This window comes from Oryctolagus cuniculus, chromosome 4 (genome assembly GCF_964237555.1).
Source record: "Oryctolagus cuniculus chromosome 4, mOryCun1.1, whole genome shotgun sequence".
Lineage (NCBI taxonomy): Eukaryota > Metazoa > Chordata > Mammalia > Lagomorpha > Leporidae > Oryctolagus > Oryctolagus cuniculus.
Genome location: NC_091435.1, coordinates 16878301 through 16898717, shown reverse-complemented (window position 1 = coordinate 16898717; position 20417 = coordinate 16878301). Strand labels below are relative to the sequence as shown.

Genomic DNA, 20417 nt, shown 5'->3' with positions numbered 1-20417 from the left:
TGAGAATTACAAAACCTTAAAGAAAGAAATAGAATAGGATGCCATAAAATGGAAAAATCTTCCATGCTCATGGATTGGAAGAATCAATATCATCAAAATGTCCATTCTCCCAAAAGTAATTTATAGATTCAATGCAATACCAATCAAGATACCAAAGATATTCTTCTCAGATCTGGAAAAAATGATGCTGAAATTCATATGGAGGCACAAGAGACCTCGAATAGCTAAAGCAATCTTGTACAACAAAAACAAAGCCGGAGGCATCACAATACCAGATTTCAGGACATACTACAGGGCAGTTGTAATCAAAACAGCATGGTACTGGTACAGAAACGGACGGATAGACCAATGGAATAGAATTGAAACACCAGAAATCAATCCAAACATCTACAGCCAACTTATATTTGATCAAGGATCCAAAACCAATCCCTGGAGTAAGGACAGTCTATTCAATAAATGGTGCTGGGAAAATTGGATTTCCACGTGCAGAATCATGAAGTAAGACCCCTACCTTACACCTTACACAAAAATCCACTCAACATGTAGACTTAAATCTACGACCTGACACCATCAAATTATTAGAGAGCATTGGAAAAACCCTGCAAGATATTGGCACAGGCAATGACTTCTTGGAAAACACCCCAGAAGCACAGGCAGTCAAAGCCAAAATTGACATTTCGGATTGCATCAAATTGAGAAGTTTCTGTACTGCAAAAGAAACAGTCAGGAAAGTGAAGAGGCAACCGACAGAATGGGAAAATATATTTGCAGACTATGCAACTGATAAAGGGTTGATAACCAGAATCTACAAAGAGATCAAGAAACTCCACAACATCAAAACAAATAACCCACTTAAGAGATGGGCCAAGGACCTCAATAGACATTTTTCAAAAGAGGAAATCCAAATGGCCAACAGACACATGAAAAAATGTTCAAGATCACTAGCCATCAGGGAAATGCAAATCAAAACCACAATGAGGTTTCACCTCACCCCGGTTAGAATGGCTCACATGCAGAAATCTACCAACAACAGATGCTGGTGAGGATGTGGGGAAAAAGGGACACTAACCCACTGTTGGTGGGAATGCATATTGGTTAAGCCACTATGGACGTCAGTCTGGAGATCCCTCAGAAACCTGAATATAACCCTACCATTCAACCCAGCCATCCCACTCTTTGGAATTTACCCAAAGGAAATTAAATTGGCAAACAAACAAGCTGTCTGCACATTAATGTTTATTGCAGCTCAATTCACAATAGCTAAGACCTGGAACCAATCCAAATGCCCATCAACGGTAGACTAGATAAAGAAATTATGGGACATGTACTCTATCGAATACTATACAGCAGTCAAAAACAACGAAACCTGGTCATTTGCAACAAGATGGAGGAATTTGGAAAACATCATGCTGAGTGAATTAAGCCAGTCCCAAAGGGACAAATATCATATGTTCTCCCTGATCAGTGACAACTTACTGAGCACCAAAGGGGAAACTTGTTGAAGTGAAATGGACACTATGAGAAACAGTGACTTGATCAGCTCTTGTCCTGACGATTGATGTACAATGTAATACTTTATCCATTTTAGTATTTTTTTTTGTTCTAGTTCCATTGGTTGAACTCTGTAATTAACACACAATTGTTCTTAGGTGTTTTAATTTTAACTGAAAAATGATCCCTGTTAGGAATTTGGAAAACATTATGCTGAGTGAAATAAGCCAATCCCAAAGGGACAAATACCACTTGTTCTCCCTGACAGGTGACAACTAACTGAGCACCAAAAAGGAAACCTGTTAAAGTGAAATGAACACTATGAGAAATGGTGACTTGATCAGCCCTCACCCTGACTGTTGATGAGCAGCTTAATATGTTATCCCTCTTAGTATTTTTTTGTTTGTTCTACTTAATACTTTTGGTTGAATACTGTAATCAATACACAATTCTTCTTAAGTGCTGAAACTTAACTGAAAAGTGATTGCTGTTAAATATAAGAGTGGGAATAAGAGAGGGAAGAGATGTGCAATTCGGGACATGCTCAAGCTGACTTACCTCAAACGGTAGAGTTAGAAACATACCAGGGGATTCCAATTCAATCCCATCGAGGTGGCATGTACCAATACCATCTCACTAGTCCGAGTGATCAATTTCTGTTCACAATTGATCATAATGATAGGACTAAGAGTCAAAGGGATCACACAAACAAAATAGTGTCTCCAAATACTAGTGAGAGAATGATCCAACATGGGAAGTGAGATACACAGCAGACCCATAGAATGGCAGATGTCCCAAACAGCACTCTGGCCTCAGAATCAGCCCTTAAGGCATGCGGATCCAGCTGAAAAGCCCATGAGAGTATTTCAGGCATGGAAAGCCAAGACACTCTGGGGAAAAAAAAAAACTAAATGAAAGATCTCCGCAAGTGAGATCCCAGTGGAAAGAACGGGTCATCAAAGAAGGAGGTACCTTTCTCTGAAGGGAGGAGAGAACTTCCACTTTGACCATGGCCTTGTCTAAATATGATCAGTGTCGGTGAATTCAGGGGGCTTCCATAGCCTTGGCAGCTCATGACAAGAGCCTAGGGTGATTACTGACACCATAAACAAGAGTGTCAATTTGTTAAGTCAACAACAGGAGTCACTGTGCACTTACTCCTCATGTAGGATCTTTGTCCTTAGTGTGCTATACATTGAGATTTAATGCTATAACTAGTACTCAAACAGTATTTTTCATTTTGTGTTTCTGTGTGGGAGCAAACTGTTGAAATCTTTACTTAATGTATGCTAAACTGATCTTCTGTATATAAAGAGAATTGAAAATGAATCTTGATGTGAATGGAAGGGGAGAGGGAGCGGCAAAGGGGAGGGCTGCGGGTGGGAGGGAAGTTATGGGGGTGGGGAGCCATTGTAATCCATAAGCTGTACTTTGGAAATTTATATTCATTAAATAAAAGTTTAAAAAAAAGAATAACAAAAGCAAAAAAAAAAAAGAATTGGGCCATCAAAGAAGGAGGTACCTTTCTCTGAAGGAAGGAGAGAACTTCCACTTTAACTATGACCCTGTCTGAATAAGATCAAAGTCAGCGAACTCAAAGGCTTCCACAGCCTTGACAACTCATGACTAGAGCCTAGGGAGATTACTGACACCATAAACAAGAGTGTCAAATTGTTAAGTCAACAACAGGAGTCACTGTGCACTTACTCCTCATGTGGGATCTCTGTCCTTAATGTGTTGTCCAATGTGAAGTAATGCTTTAACTAGAACTGAAACAGTATTTTACACTGTTTCTGTGTGGGTGCAAACTGATGAAATCTTTACTTAATGTATACTAAATTGATCTTCTGTATATAAAGATAATTGAAAATGAATCTTGATGTGAATGGAATGGGAGAGGGGGTGGGAGATGGGAGGGGTGGGAGTCGGAGAGAAGTGATGTAAGCCATTGTAATCCATAAACTGTACTTTGGAAATTTATATTTATTAAATAAAAGTTTAAAAAAATTGTTTTGTATTATTGAGAGAGAATTGAAATACATGAACCTGCACGTGTCAGGCATCTTGCAGACTGCCACAGATGTGCAGGTGTAGATGTTTTGCTGATCCTTTGTTCTGGACATTGTGACTGTTCTTTGGTCTCAACTTTGGCTACACGTTACTATTACCTCAGTTGCTTTCTTAAAATCCCGACTCTCAGACTACACCCCACATCATTAAACCAAATTGTGTGAATAGAATCTAGGCATAATTTTTTTAAAGATTTTTTTATTTAAAAAAAATAAGATTTTATTTATTTGAAAGGTAGAAAGAGAAAGAGAGATCTTCCATCTGCTGTTCACTCCCCAAATGGCCACAATGGCCAGGGCTGCACCAGGCCAAAGCCAGGAGCCAATAGCTTCTTCCTGGTCTCCCACATGGGTACAGGGGCCAAAGCACTTGGGCCATATTCCACTACTTTCCCAGATGCATTAGCAAGGAGCTGCATCTGAAGTGGAGCAGCCAGGGATCTAACTGGCACCCATACAGAATTCCAGCACTGCAAACTGCAGCTTAATTAACTCCACAACAGTGCCAGCCCCCAAATTTTTTATTTTAATTTTTAAAAGGAATCTCATTATGCAATCAAAATTGACAATGTCTTATAGACTCTGGTTCTCCTCCATTCCCATATAAAAGTGACCCATTCTAGACAAGGAGTGAATAAAATCCACCATCCATTTTGAGCTTGAGGGCATTGCCCTTCTTGACTTAGACCAAGTCACCTTCCTCATTGCAATCCCAAGGTAAGGCAGATAAGGCAGCCACCAAACCTCCCCCCACACACACACCGCATACAAAGAAAAGTGGAGGGGTTGCATGAGGGAAGCTGAACAATCTGTCTTCTCTTTCAATGAAAGAGAGTCCTAGGAGGAGGGTCCTAGGAGGAGCGTCCTGGGCTAGCACCATGCTCCGCAGCCAGGCCCACATCTTAGATGGTTGTCTAAAACAACCACCACACGGTGTGGCACGTTTCCAGATGCCAGCCCACCCTGGGCTTCCAGAGAAATCGACTCATTCTGCACCCACCCCAACCCCCTGCCCTCAACACCCCTCTGTGGTGTGCAGAGTTGTTTTAAGGAGAACAACAGCCTTTACACACACACACACAGGAAACGAAAAATTCCAGGTAGACCAGCTGTTCGGAGACTGCGTTTTTCATGAAAGCTTCCCCTGAGATCAAGGAAGCTTAAACCAAGCTTGAAGGACTAAAGATTTCTGCCGCTGAAAGGTGCTAATTTATTGATGTTTGGTGGAGACTTTTTTTTGTGGGTAAACAATTTCATTCCTTATTTGCAATCTGATGCTTTTCCTGGCACTTTCCAAGGCTTGGGAAATAATTTAAAGGGATTCAACATATCAAAGACTAGTAAGGTTGAAAGCCTTGAAGAGAGATGAGACCTTGAAAAATGGCTTATTTGCCCTCCATGACTTCAGGCAGGATCTCATTTAAACTGTCTCAAACAGAAACAAATTCTAGATAGCTTGAAGAAAACCGGAAACCTCTTGAAACTGGAAATCTCTTGAGACCATCTGGAAGAAATTCCCACGGTGAAGATTTTGCCATCCCTGTGTTGTTTCTGGAGCAATAGCCAATGCCCAGACCTGATTCAGCATGACTTTGTGAAAGGAACAAATTCCTGTCATTGAGCAACCAGAGGTCTGTAATCACTGTGGAGGAGACTTCAAGCTTCATCCTTAGTGTGCATGAGAAAAAAATCTAAACAGAAATAATTCCGGAAACAGGAAAATAGGCTGGAAGTCTTCATCTGTAGGAGGAAAGCTCTTGGAGGAATCCGGGGAAGCCCCGATGGAGAGACCTGCTAATCAGAGAGCAGTATTTGTTGGACATGGGAGGATTCTCACATCAGTAAACTCAGTGTCCTGGATAAAGAACATCTAGTGTGATTGCTCATCCCTCAGTCAACTTTAGGATCGTGATACTGTGGACAGACCAGCACCTGTTTCATTGTAGAGAGGTCAACCAACTGTGGCGTTCCCATCAGAAAACTCATATTGGGAAGAAATGCAATAAAGAACCCTTTAGCATGCAAACTGAGCAAATAATTTGGCTTCTTGTCAAATGGTGTTACTTAATGGAGATTAAACACATAAGTTATAAAGTGCTGAAGGAAATGTTGAATGCACAAATGATGACAAGTAATACGAAACAAGCTAGCTTCAATAGATACATGCTCACATGTATGTATGTATGCATTAAGTGTTGCTGCACAATTGTGTTGTATTTGTCTTCCTAAACCAGAAAATACTATGTTGAATAAAAAAATGGGCCATTTTGCCTTTAGTAATACCAAGAACAAGAGATTTTTCCTAGAATATTCTATTTGATAGAATCTTATGAAAGTCAATATTCAAAAGAAACATATGGTGTGGGCATTTGGCCTTGTGGTTAAGATGCCTACATCAGAGCTGATGCCCAGCTCTGGCCCCTGACTCCAGCTTCCTGCTAATATAGACCCTGGGAGGCAGCAGTGATAGCTCAGATAATTGGGTTGCTGCCATCCAGGTGCAAGACCTGGATTGGCTTCACAAGTCCTAATTTTGGTCCCAGCCCGTTCCTAGCTGTTGTAGGTATTTAGAGAGAGAACTAGTGGCCAGGAGTTCTCTGCTTCTCTTTGCTTCAAATAAATAAATATAGGCAATTATTTTTTTTTCACATTCACAGATGTGTTTCTTTTTTTTTTATTTAATGAGTATAAATTTCCAAAGTACAGCTTATGGATTACAATAGCTTCCTCCCCCCCGTAACTTCCCTCCCACCCACAATGCTCCCCTCTCCCACTCCCTCTTCCCTTCCCCTTCACATCAAGATTAATTTTCAATTATCTTTATATACAGAAGATCAATTTAGCATATATTAAGTAAAGATTTCCACATTTTGCTCCCACACAGAAACACAAAGTGTAAAATACTATTTGAGTACTAGTTATAGCATTAATTAAACACCTAAGAGTAATTGTGTATTAATTACAGAGTTCAACCAATAGTTTTAAGTAGAATATAAATGCAACTTTTGTATTGTTGTGGCTTCCCCCCCCCAACCTCCCTCCCTCCCGTGGCCTTCCCCTCACTCACTCCCTCTCCCATCCCGCCCTTCATCACGTTTCATTTTCAATTACGTTCATATACTGAAGATCAACTTAGTATATACTAAGCAGGGATTTCAACAGGCTGCACTCACACAACCGCACAAGGTATAGGGTATTGTTCTACTAGTAGTGTTGTTTTTGATTTCATAGTTAAACACATTAAGGACAGAGATCCTACCTGGGGAGCATGAACTCAGTGACTCCCGTTGTTGATTTAACAATTGGCACTCTTATTTATGATGTCAGCAATCACCCGAGACTCTTGCTATGAGCTGTCTAGGCTATGGAAGCCCCTTGAGTTCACCAACTCTGAACTTGTTTAGTCAAGGCCATATCACAGTGGAGGTTCCTTCCTCCTTCAGAGAAAGGCGCCTCTCTCCTTGATGGCCTGATCCTTCTGCTGGGGTCTTGTTCACCAGGATCTTTCATTTAGATTGTTTTTTGCCACCGTGTCATGGCTTTCCATGAATAGGCAATTATTTTTAGGAAAGTTCTAATAGAAATATAATTTTCTGCCAGTCAAGGTCAAAGTTAAGACCTGCTGCTCTAGTGTCTTCTGCTTGAGGACTTAGCAGTGCCTGAGCTGACTATGAGTCAGTTGCTAACAGTGTTAAGCAACAATAGGATGATGGGCCAATCTACTGCCCATAATGTGCCTTGAGTCCTCACAGATGGGAAGGGTGAGACTAATAGGGAGAAACTCACGGACTCTGTATCCCATGCATTGGAAGGTCCTCTGTGCCATGACTTTGTGCTTGTAGGAACCAGAGTCCCACAGTCTGTCTCAAGTCATGAGGTTTTTCTGGGTGGATAATTAAGACAGTAAGAGAAGCATGAACACTATAGGAAGTTCCAAATTATGAAATGGTCCTACCAAATAGTAGCTGTTTGTTGAAATTTTGTCCCTAAGGTAATGTGGCCAATTCTCTGCAATGTGGCTTCTACTTTCTCAGTGGTAGTGCTATTTGCCAACCCCCATCCCCTCTGTACTGTATCTTTCTTCCATCTCACTCTCTCTGTTTACCCAAGACCATAGCTTCTTCTATCTTTCTAGGAACCCAACTGTCTTTTGTCTCTGGATCTTTTCAGAATTTGATGAGAATGCCCAGGCAAATCAAATTTTCTTATGGGCACTTAGGCTCCAGGAACCCTTAAAGCTCCCCACGAGGATTCCAAGGTGTGTGCAAGGCAGAGAACTACTGCCCCAAAGAAGAGTTAGTACAAGCAAAGCAACATGGATTTATGACAGCCTCAATTCAAAACAAAAACAATGCATGGAAATCCTATTGTCCTTGCATTTTTGCTTATATTCAGTGTCTTATTTCTCTTTTTACAGAGTATACAAGCATATATATATATATATATCTTAATATTTTAACTGTTTTCTTGTACGTGGGAGGAAGCAAAATTTGCTTTATTAAGTGATAGTCTCTAAGCAATGACTTCCATTAGTCAAGACATTGGTACTTTCTCATGAACCAAGACTGCCATCTAGTGGTGACTACCTCTGAATTGCAAATACAGAGTTCAACTTTTAACTCTTGGGGAAGTGACTGGTTAATTCCAACAACTACCTAAAACGAAATGCATCTGCTCACAAAAGGAGCTTTGCCAATTTCAAGCTGTGTGTGTAAATATCCCCAGGATAAATTATTTTTATTTTACTGAACTTATAAAGAAAAAACAACTTCTGGATTCTGTCAAGTATGTTTATTTTAGTGAATTCAGAGGTTTTAGGATTGATAAAAATAAACAGTTTTTATAAAATAGTTTACATACTCCCAAAGTGAAATGATTATTCATAAAATCAGCATATAGTGTGGGTTTAATGGTGACCACTGAAAATATCATATCCAAACTCTGAAAAGCTGTGGGTGTGAACTTATTTGGAAAAAGGGTCTCTGCCATTGTAATTCAGCTAAGGATCTTGAACCATATCCTGGTGATCCAGGCAGGACTTAAGTCCAGTGAAAAATCTGGAGGAGATACAGAAAAGGAGAGAAAGCACAGGGAAAAGGAAAAGACAGTCATATGGAGACAGCAGCAGAGACAGGAATTGATGCACCTATGAGGCCAGGGACACCTGAAACCAACAGAAGCTAGAAGAGCAAGGAAGGTATCTCCATGGAACCTCTAGAGAGAATGTGCCCCTGCTGACCCCTTGACACCTTGACTTCAGATTTCTGGCCTCCAGAACTTTGAGAGAATAAATTTCTGTTGTTTAAAGACATCTAGTTTGTGGTCATTTATTACAGCAGCCCTGGGAAACTAATATAATTTATTCTACCTCCATTTTCTTTTTTTTTTTTTGTCCTTTTTTCTCCTTCAGGAAAGAAAATAACATGCTTAGAAATGACCCAGGCATCTAAATTTCATATTTTTTATATATATATATATATACACACATACACACACACACACACATATAGAGAGAGAGAGAGAATGCACGTAAATTCATTAGTCTACAACAGTATAGGATACTATCCAATTAACAACATAAATACTTCACTGCTACTCACTGTCTCCAAAGGTAATTTGCATATCAAAAATTTCATTTCAAAAGTTTTTCACTAAAGATACCTAAATGGAAAGATTAGTCAACCAAAATTCCTCTTTCTAACATAGAACACAAAGCAACCAGAGTTTTGCCTAAATATGGATATCTGTAATCAGAAAAACTCAAATGTCAGGCCCTGTTGGGACAACATAGTAAACTCAACAGGAATGTTCATGAGCTGCCCTTCATGTGAGGTATTTGGAAGCTATGTGAACACTTCAAACAACAATGCCAATACAAGTGAATGGAGACATTAATAAAATTGTCATTTGGATCAGCAGATAATCTTGTTACTCACTATTTGGGAATTTGGGGGAAGGAACTATACAAGTAACCAAAGGCAGCAAATTCCCTTTAGAAAATGTGGTATCCACACATTGTGGCACAGGTTTGGTTCAACTGAATAATGCATGAAGATGTCTGTTTTAAATTACACACTGACTAAAGAGTCGACAAGGAATTGCTGAATAACAATTGGATGGCCACCAGAAGCCTCTATCTCATGTCTGCCTCTGTGAAGGTGGTTTTTCCCCTAGGTTACTGGGGATTCTGTATCATATGGGGCTGGAGAAACAAGCATGGATTCTGCAGTTTGCTCAGGAGACAGCTCTGTTAAATGTGAATTGATAGAATTCTGGAGCTGAATAGTCTAAAAACGGGACTCACTGAAAGCCACCTGTTACTCCAACACTGTCATGTGTCAAAGAGTTAGGTTCTGACTTTTCCTGGAATACATATATCCAAATATATCTACTTACAACTTTAAGGTACATGGTAAGCTCAAATGAACCTTTGGGCAGAGAGTGAATAACACACTAGGAGGGGAGAATAGTATCTTTGTTGAATTTATTTCATTATTTCTCATCTACTTTGTTTTCAAGATGTTTGGAATACATTGAGAAAGAAAGGACACTGGAGCTGGCACTGTGGCACAGCAGGTTAATGCCCTGGCCTGAAGCACAGGCATCTCATGTGGGCGCCAGTTAGAGACCCGGCTGCTCTCTGCTATGGCCTGGGAAAGCAGTAGAAGATGGCCTAGGTCCTTGGGCCCCTGCACCCTCGTGGGAGACCCAGAAGAAGTCCTGCCTCTCCTCTCTCTGTGTAACTCTGACTTTCAAACAAATAAATAAATCTTTAAAGAGAAAGAGAGAGAGAGAGAGAGAGAGAGAAACTCTGATAATGATGGCTTCCCATTATAAATCCTTGAAAAATAAAATTGACTTCCCCCTTAATAGAGGAGAAATTTGAAGTTTAAATTGGTTGAGAAGGTGGCCTGAAGATTCCACAGCCAAAATATAAGGTCCTTCTTGCCCAGAATTTGTGCTACTTCATGGCCTTTCTGACCAGCTGACCATGAGCTGTGGGCCTGCCTTTCCAGTTCCAAACCAGTCGGCTGCAAATTCATGAAGAGCAAGGACGTTGTCTTTCTGTCATTTCATCAGCAACACCTCACACGATGACCATGCACAATAAAGCACTCGGCGAGTATTGACTGGATGAGCAGGCAAGAGGTACACAAAAAGATGCACTTGGGGAAAAACACAACATCAAATATTCCACAAGTACTTGCCATTCGCATATGTAAGTATCTACCACAGACAAATATTCTAATCATAAAATATATTAAAATCTGGGGCCGGTGCCATGGCTTACTTGGTTAATCCTCCACCTGCAGCGCCAGCATCCCATATGGGTGCCAGGTTCTAGTCCCAGTTGCTCCTCTTCCAGCCCAACTGTCTGCTGTGGCCCGGGAGGGCAGTGGAGGATGGCCCAAGTGCTTGGGCACCTGCACCCACTAGGGAGACTGGGAAGAAGCTCCTGGCTCCTTGCTTCAGGCCGGCACAGCGCTGGCTGTAGCAGCCATTTGGGGAGTGAAACAATGGAAGAAGACCTTTCTCTCTGTCTCTCTCTCTTACTGTCTATAATTCTACCTGTCAAAATTTAAAAAAAAAATGCATTAAAATCTGTAAAATGCATGAAAAGCAGCCCAGTGTTCGATAAATGCAAACTATTTTCAGTGCATTTAGGACATACTTTCAGCAACTGAGAAGCTGATCAAGTAAGAAGTTTGCCTCAGGATTTGTAACATTCAGGATTGTGACCAAAATTAGTTATCCTAGTGATGTTGAAAGCTTTGTCTGTGTATGATGAAGATATTAGAAATCTGAATTAAGGAAATGATCAACAGTTTGACAGTTTAAAGGTTTGTTGATTATTCCCTTGGATGTGAAGATTAATATTGATGCACTAGTAAGCTTGAGCTAAGGGTTTAAGTTTTTCCTAGGTTCATTATTTTACCTATTTATATTTTGGGCTTATCCATAGTTTTTCTAGTTGCACCTAAGTATAACCTAAGGTCATTGGTTGATCCTTCTGACAATTTCTAGGACTAAAAATATGTCTTTCTCATAGTAGAGCTGAGGAGTTGGTAAACTGTCTTCAAGATTGACATATGCATGTTTAATGAGCATCTTACAGAAATCATCCACAATTATCTGCAAACATTAACTCTTCACCTACATCAATGGCCATCGTCATTGTTGAATGTACCTTGTACCCTTGTTCTTAAGGGACCAAGGAAGGTCAGGAGATGAGTGATGGTACCAGGCTAGGAAGTCAGCAAGAAAGAATCTATAAATGTAAGTTTTAAAAGACAAAAGTAGGAATGTAGAGGCTTAAAAATCCAATTCTGAATATTAAAGGGTAGGGGGAAAAACTTGAGTGAAAGCTAAAAGCTAAAAATAGACACAGGAGAATAGAACACAATTTCATCATAGCAAAGAAAACTGGCTAGTGTAAAATAGGTGATGATAGGTTGATAATAAAATGTTACTGCCTGTTGTTGGTCAAAAGTGAAAAAGAGAGAGAGAGAGAAAGTGGGAATTCTGTGATGTATGGGAGGAAAAGGAGCTACTGAAAGGCTAAACAGAGAACAGATGGTCCCCAATTTATGATAGTTCAACTTGCAATTTTTTGACATTACAATATGGTAAAAATAATACACACTCTGTAGAAATGGCACATTCCATTTTGAGTTTTGATCTTTTCCTAGGGGCCATCCTCTCTCGTGATACTTGGCGGCAGCAGCAACCACAGCTCCCAATCACCCTGCAACCGTGTAGTAAAACAACTCTATAGTGTGTTGTGTTACTGAACTAGGATGTGCAGTAGGTGAGGTGAATTCGATGCATTTTCAATTTGTGATGAGTATGTTGAGATGTCACCATATGGTAAGTGTAGGAGCAGCTGCACTTGGAACTGATATAATCAATCAAGATTTCTGGGGGAAGCATTTAGCCCTGCAGTTAAGATGTCACTTGGGAGAACCTCATCCCGGATCAAGCCTGGCTTTAAGATTTAACTCCATTCCGACTTCCAGCTTCCTGCTAAGGCACACCCTAGGAGGTTGCAGAGGAAGGCTCAACTATGAGTCCCACCTACCCTTGTGAGCAATTCAAATTGAGTTTCCCCCTCCTGGCTACAGCCTGGCCCAGCCTTGGTTGTTAAACATTTGGGGATTGAGTCAATGGATACAAGCAATCTCTCTCTCTCTCTCTTTCTCTCTCTCCCTCCCTCCCTCCCTCCTCCCTCCCTCCCTCCCTCCCTCTCTGTATCTTTCTCCTTCCCCTCCCCTCTCCTCTTCTTCCTTTACCTCCCTCTCCCTCTTCACTCCATCTCTTTTCCTTTCTCTTCCTCTGAAATTAAAAGAAAAGTCCATTGATTTCTATCCATATGGCTAAAATTAAAAGAAAAGTCCATTGATTTCTATCCATATGGCTAAAATTAAAAGAAAAGTCCATTGATTTCTATCCATATGGCTATTTGGTATTCTACCAAATACTCCTTGATTTCTGCCTGAAGCCTCCTCTTGGGCTTAATTTTTGCCGGAAAATCTGTCAGCAAAGCCAGTAATCCTGTCTTGCTGGAAGCCATCTCAAGCATCCCCAAACCATCCTGCTGTACCTGCTTGGAACTGCCTCTCCTTTGCTCATCAAGCAGTAGCCATCCACTGCCAGGGCTTCTCTGCACACACATCACAGAACGTCCCTGAATTTGTGAACCTCAGGTTGGGCTTTGGGTTGACTGTTGGGTGTTGGGTATTGTATTAGTCCATCTTTCACTACTGCAGTGTAATACTCTGAGATGAATGACTTTATAAGGTTTATCAGCTCACAGTTCCAGCGGTTCGAGGGCATGGCCTTGGTATCAGCTTGGCTCTAGTGAAAATCTCACGATGGATGGGATCAGAATGGTGGGATAATGTGCAAGAGGAAGAGTTTATGTCATCAGGCAGAAATTGGGAGCACAAATCAGGCATTTATAACTTAGCCTCATGAGAACCGACTCAGGGATCCCACAAGAACTGCTAATCCCTCCTGAGGTAAGAACTCCCAATGACCTAAAGATCTCCCCCTAGGTTTCTCTTCTTAAAAGTTTACCAACTCCCATTATCACCACAGCAGGGCCAAGCTTCCAAGTCCCCAAAACAATGGTTCGGGGACAAACCACTGGGGACACAATTTTTTATTGCCACATCAGATTATTCTTTTAATGATAGCATTTATAGTACATTGATGATAAACTACTTATATTTCTAAGTAATTTTAACATTTAGAAAGGTGAAGAACAATAAACTCACAAGCACAAATGTGCGTGCACACACACACACACATAGTGAGATAGTGTGGTATTATTTGCTCTTTGAAATATATAATTTTAGGCCATAGTTTAAAATCATTATCTCCATAACTCTTTTTTTTTTTTTTTTTTTTTTTTTTTTTTTGACAGGCAGAGTGGACAGTGAGAGAGAGACAGAGAGAAAGGTCTTCCTTTTGCCGTTGGTTCACCCTCCAATGGCCGCCGCTGCAGCCGGCGCACCGCGCTGATCCGATGGCAGGAGCCAGGATCCAGGTGCTTTTCCTGGTCTCCCATGGGGTGCAGGGCCCAAGCACCTGGGCCATCCTCCACTGCACTCCCTGGCCATAGCAGAGAGCTGGCCTGGAAGAGGGGCAACCGGGACAGAATCCGGCGCCCCGACCGGGACTAGAACCCGGTGTGCCGGCGCCGCAAGGTGGAGGATTAGCCTATTGAGCCACGGCGCCGGCTCTATCTCCATAACTCTTAACCTGTTCTAGATTAAATCCAAAATAAGCAGAATATAAACAAAAGATCATTGAACTTTGGAGCTTTACATCTTTCACTTAGTAGCTTTTTGATATTGGACAATTTAAATTATCTGTGTTTCGGTTTCCGCATCTGTGAAATGGGGACAATACAACTATCCACTCCAGAGAACTGAGAGCAACACTGGATGCTATATGTTCACCAGTCACTCTGTGTTAGCCCATACTAATGACTAGATAAATTATACCAATTATTTATATTTATTTTTATTATCATTATTCTATTTGATAGCAATAAATTTTGAAATTCAGAACCTAAGTGGAAATTAAAACAAGAGGTATAGGGCCACCCACATTTTTTCCTTTTAATCCTCACCCTATACCTTTTGGGGCCCTAGGCAGGAAAAACAATGGCAGGGGTAGGGTTGTCAACCAACCCCCAGATTAAGAACAATAGTGACGGTGGTCAGAGAAGGAATCGTGCAGTAGAAGCTGTGGTAATATCTGACATAACTAATATTCTGTAGGTGGCTTTGTGCCATAGGCTGTGTTAAAATTCTAACTGTCCACTGCATCTCTCATTGCTCCTACTTTGAAAGCTAGAGATGTGACTGATCTTGGAGATGTCACAGCTCCAGCAAGAAGCATCCCTGTCCATCACCCGGTAAAATTTGAGATGGCTGTGCTTTCCTGAAGATCCTTCAAGATGCTCTGACTGCCTGATAGAACCCTAATTTGAGTGCTGTCCTAAGATTATACATAAACACACAGCTGGTAGGAGTCAAAATGTATGATACACTCCATGAAAATGTCCAGTTTTCACAGCCACTCCCTAGGCTTGGAGTTGGGAAAGATGACGTGGTCAAGAACTTGCCTTCTAAAACTCAGACATTTTAGACTCAGAGAACCTTTGCTTTTATCTCTTTCTGCATTGACCTCCCTTAACCATCACCTCATTCATAACGCTGTAGACAACCTCACAGATTCATAGACTTTGAAAAACTGTGGTAGCCACTAAACTCGGTTTCTTCATATAAAACAGTAATTCTAAACCCCCTGCAGTATTTTGACAACTAAATAAGTATTTAATTCTTGAAGGTTTGGAAAGTCCTGTGAAATTTGAAAGACTGCTCCTTATGTGAATATAAAATATTATTTGTTCACCTTTAAATCCTCTGACTATATCTCTATTGAGCACTATCTTTATACGTTGTTTGTGATCAAGTATAAAGCTGGGTATGACAAAATTTTGAATATTTTATGATTTATTTTTATGTGATTCAAGGAGGAAAATGTCCAGCTTCAAGGAAACAGCTGGATGCCCACTTTTTGATTTCTCTAAGTAATAGCATTTTCCAAGAACACTTGAGTCTTTTGGTGTACATTCAGAGACTTACATGATAGCTTTGCCAATCTTGTTTTAGCATATGCTGTGACAGTTCATGTGCGATTGTACTTTCCAAGACAGCAAAACTCCTATGGTGGTATCCATTGGCCCAGACCTACAATTGATTGGAAGATCAAAACAGGGTCACCAAGTCTGAATTATTTGCCTCTTGCCTCCAAGTAGGCTCCTTTGTTTTAAAGCAATGATGTTTATATAAACACCAGAGTGAGCCATCTTATTCTGACATACGTGTGAAATTCTCAAACTACACAACTTGGACTGCTTAGTGTTGTGACAGAACAACTAACCCAACCACTGAAAAGTTCAGTTAAAAGCAAAGACTTAATGTAATATTTTTCTATTTTAACATAATGCAAGCAAGGAAAGAACACATAAGTTCTGTTCAGGATACACTCAGTCCCTCCCCTGTGTGTATCCTGATTTGACTGATCCTGCTCTGTGCCTCTACATTGAAACTCTAAACCCTGTTTATTCACAGCCATAAAGAAGTCTCCAAAACACATGGAAAATACATTTGATGAAAAAAGTTGTGCATGTATTTCAAAAAATTACACCAAAATAAACTCATATTCTAATTCTATTTACCAAAAACTTTTTGAAGTACCTCGTGTGTGTGTGTGTGGATGGATGGATGAATGGATAGATAGATTGGTTGATTGATTCATATATGTGTATTAAAGGATTCTGAGGCCTCTAAAGATTTGAAAAGTGCTAAATAATCCCTGTATTTAAAAAAATAGAGTATTATTGTCAATTTCTGGGTAAATTTTCTTTTAGAAAAGTCCAGTTTTCAATGCCTTCAAATTCATGCTGTTTGCTAACTATCTCATGCTTTAAAAGTATAAAAAAAAAAAAAAAAAAAAAAAAAAAAAAAAAAAGAATAAATAGGTATCCTAAGTAAAATGAACTGTGGCTCTTTATTGACTAACCTTTCACTCACCTCATATAGACTCTCTCCCAGTAAAAATAAGGCAACACAATGAGAAGAATAGACACAAAGGGTATATAGAAATATGTGTAGAGCAGACAGATACGTGTGCCAGATTAGGAACAGTTGCCAGGAGAAAAAAAAAAAGGGAGGCACCAGCCCCATACTAGTGCCCAAGGCAAATTCTGGCAGCAATACCCTACACACAGGATGTACTCTCTAGACATGCATGAATTACTCACACAGAAGAACATGATACTAAGAAGGAAATGTAAGGTTTAAAAAAAAAAAAGGAAACATAAGGTTAAAAAAAAACTAATCGTAGTTTTCACCTAGTTCCCTCAGTATTATCCAGAGAAACATAATAAATAGGCTCTATATTTAGATGGAGAAGCAAAAGAGCAGGTGGAGAGGGAGGCAGATTTACTTTAAGAAAGGACTTGAAGGCTGGAGCTGCGGCTCACTGGGCTAATCCTCCGCCTTGCGGCGCTGGCACACCAGGTTCTAGTCCCGGTCGGGGCGCCGGATTCTGTCCCGGTTGCCCCTCTTCCAGGCCAGCTCTCTGCTGTGGCCCGGGAGTGCAGTGGAGGATGGCCCAAGTCCTTGGGCCCTGCACCCCATGGGAGACCAGGAGAAGCACCTGGCTCCTGCCTTCTGATCAGCGCAGTGTGCTGACCGCAGTGCGCCAACTGTGACAGCCATTGGAGGGTGAACCAACAGCAAAAGGAAGACCTTTCTCTCTGCTCTCTCTCTCACTGTCCACTCTGCCTGTCAAAAAAAAATTTTAAAAAAAAAGAAAGGACTTGAGCAGTTGTGGGGGGCTGGCATTTCTGAAATACATAGGCAAGCCAGCAAGAGGGATATCCAGGTCACAGTTGATGTGACAGCCTTGAGTCCCAAATCCATAGGACAGGATAGGCTGACTGGAAACTCCAGCAGGATTTCTTGAAGCAGCAGTGGATCTGCTCTAGCAAAACTGAGACTTTGGTCTTAAGACCTTCAACTGATTGGGTGAGGTCCTCCCCCCACCCCACCCCACCCCCTGTTATGGAGAGTGATCTGCTTTACTGAAAATCAACTAATTGTAAAAGTCAATTAAATCTAAAAAATATCTTCACAGCAATATCTAGACTCATGTTCAAGCAAGGAACTCAACAGCATAACCTAGCCAAGGTGAAAAGGCCTGTTCACAATCTCACTCCATTCTCTTTTCTACTTTCTACTACTGCAAGTCAGCTTCTATCACAAATACCCTTGGCACAAAACTGTTTACACTTGACTTTTATGTCCTTATTGAAACTATCATAAAGTTAAGATGACAGATTGCCTTTGCTGACACGTATTTTCTCTCTTGTGAGATGTTGTTGTGGGTCAGAGTCGATCTCAGTAGCTAAAGCATATGATACCAGCACATGAAGAGATACAACAGAAAAAAAAAAAGAGAGAGAGAGAGAGAGAGAAACAGGGGGCCAGCGCTGTGGCTCAGTGGGTTAAAGCCCTGGTATGCAGTGTTAGCACCCCATATGGGCACTGGTTTGAGGCCTGGCTGCTCCACTTATGATCCAGGTCTCTGCTATGGCCTGGGAAAGCAGCCCAAGTCCTTGGGCCCCTGCACCCACATGGGAAACCCAGAAGAAGCTCCTGGCTCCCGGCTTCAGATCAGCACAGCTCCGGCCATTGCACCCATTTGGGGAGTGAACCAGCAGATGGAAGATCTTCTCTCTCTCTCTCTGCCTCTGCCTCTCTGTAACTGCTTTTCAAATGAATAAATAAATATTAAAAAAAAGAGAGAAATCAAAGTCTCTAAATAAATCCACCTCCTTGCAGGTAGTCACCATATGATCCAGATGGCGTATCAAACCAATGAACGGAAAGGTCCTATTGAATTAATGGTTTCAGAAAAACTAGGCAGACAATTAGAAAGATTAAAATAAGATAAATTTAAAAAGCAGAAGGCTGGCATTGTGGCTCAACATGTTAAGCCCATATCAGAGCTGGGCTCGAGTACCAGCTGCTCCACTTCCAATCCAGCTCCCTGCTATGGCCTGGGAAAGCAGCCAAAGATGACCCAAGTGCTTTGAGCTGAAGGAGTCTGCGACTATTACAATTCTTTTTCTCCATCAGGTTCATGTCTCTCATCCATGAAGAATAGAGAAGGAAGAATGGACATCCAAGTGTGTAAAACTGAAGTAGTTTATTGAAATAAGTTAGAGAAAGCAAAAGTGAAAAACTTCCAGTTGCGCCAAAAGGGGTCCCTGGAGTGGAGAGCCATTGAGAGCTGATTATCCAGGGGTTTTCATAGGCTGTAAAAGGGGAGCTCTCATTATTGGCCCAGGAGAGGGATACATTTTATTGGTTAATTGGGTGAAAGTTCCAATCAAACTTGATAGACACAACAGAAAACACATGAAAAGTTCCCCCAAGATGCATAAAATTCTCAGTACCTAGATCAGTTACAGCAGCACACAAAAACCTTGATTAAAAGGACTAGCACATAACACCAACATCTTTCACAGAACTCAGCTGCTTGACTTTCCTCAGCTCCCTGAAACTCCAGATGGTGGGGAGGGACTCATTGTCCTGATCTACCTAGCCAGCAGTCTCTCTTTTTTGGGCCCTGCTGCCCACATGGAAGACTCTGATGGAGTTCCAGGCTCCTGGTTTTGGCCTGGCCTACCCTCAACCATTGCAGCCATTTGAGGATTGAACCAGCGGAAGGAAGAGCTGTCTCTCCCTCTCTCTGACATTTAAATAAATAGACACATATTTAAAAAAAATAAAATTGGATCCATAATTCACATTTTTTAAGTGAGACAAATTACAAATGGGCCAAAGACCCTTAAGGCATACGGATCCGGCTAAAAAGCCCATGAGAGTATTTCAGGCATTCTGGCAAAAAAAAAAAAAAAAAAAAAAACCCTAAATGAAAGATCTCCGCAAGTGAGATCCCAGTGGAAAAAACAAGTCATCAGAGAAGGAGGTACCTTTCTCTGCAGGGAGGAGAGAACTTCCACTCTTACTACGACCTTGTCTAAATATGATCAGAGTCGGTGAACTCAAAAGGCTTCCATAGCCTTGGAAACTCATGACAAGAGCCTACGGTGATTACTGATGCCATAAACAAGAGTGTCAATTTGTTAAGTCAACAACAGGAGTCACTGTGCACTTACTTCTCATGTAGGATCTCTGTCCTTAATGTGCTGTACAGTGTGATTTAATGCTATAACTAGTACTCAAACAGTATTTTTCACTTTGTGTTTCTATGTGGGTGCAAACTGTTGAAATCTTTACTTAATATAAGCTAAACTGATCTTCTGTATATAAAGAGAATTGAAAATGAATCTTGATGTGAATGGAAGGGGAGAGGGAGCGGCAAAGGGGAGGGCTGCGGGTGGGAGGGAAGTTATGGGGTGGGGGGGGGGAAGTCATTGTAATCCATAAGCTGTACTTTGGAAATTTATATTCATTAAATAAAAGTCAGGCCGGCGCAGCGGCTCACTAGGCTAATCCTCCACCTAGCGGCGCCGGCACACCGGGTTCTAGTCCCGGTCGGGGCGCCGGATTCTGTCCCGGTTGCCCCTCTTCCAGGCCAGCTCTCTGCTGTGGCCAGGGAGTGCAGTGGAGGATGGCCCAGGTGCTTGGGCCCTGCACCCCATGGGAGACCAGGAAAAGCACCTGGCTCCTGGCTCCTGCCATCGGATCAGCCTGCTGCGCCGGCCGCAGCGCACCCGCCGTGGCGGCCATTGGAGGGTGAACCAAC

The 20417-nt window shown here is 41.3% G+C and overlaps 1 pseudogene; it reads left to right on the top strand.

The window, feature by feature from the left end:
* LOC108177911 (nucleophosmin-like) overlaps positions 1-20417 on the top strand; it is a 70086-nt pseudogene that overhangs the window by 34423 nt on the left and 15246 nt on the right.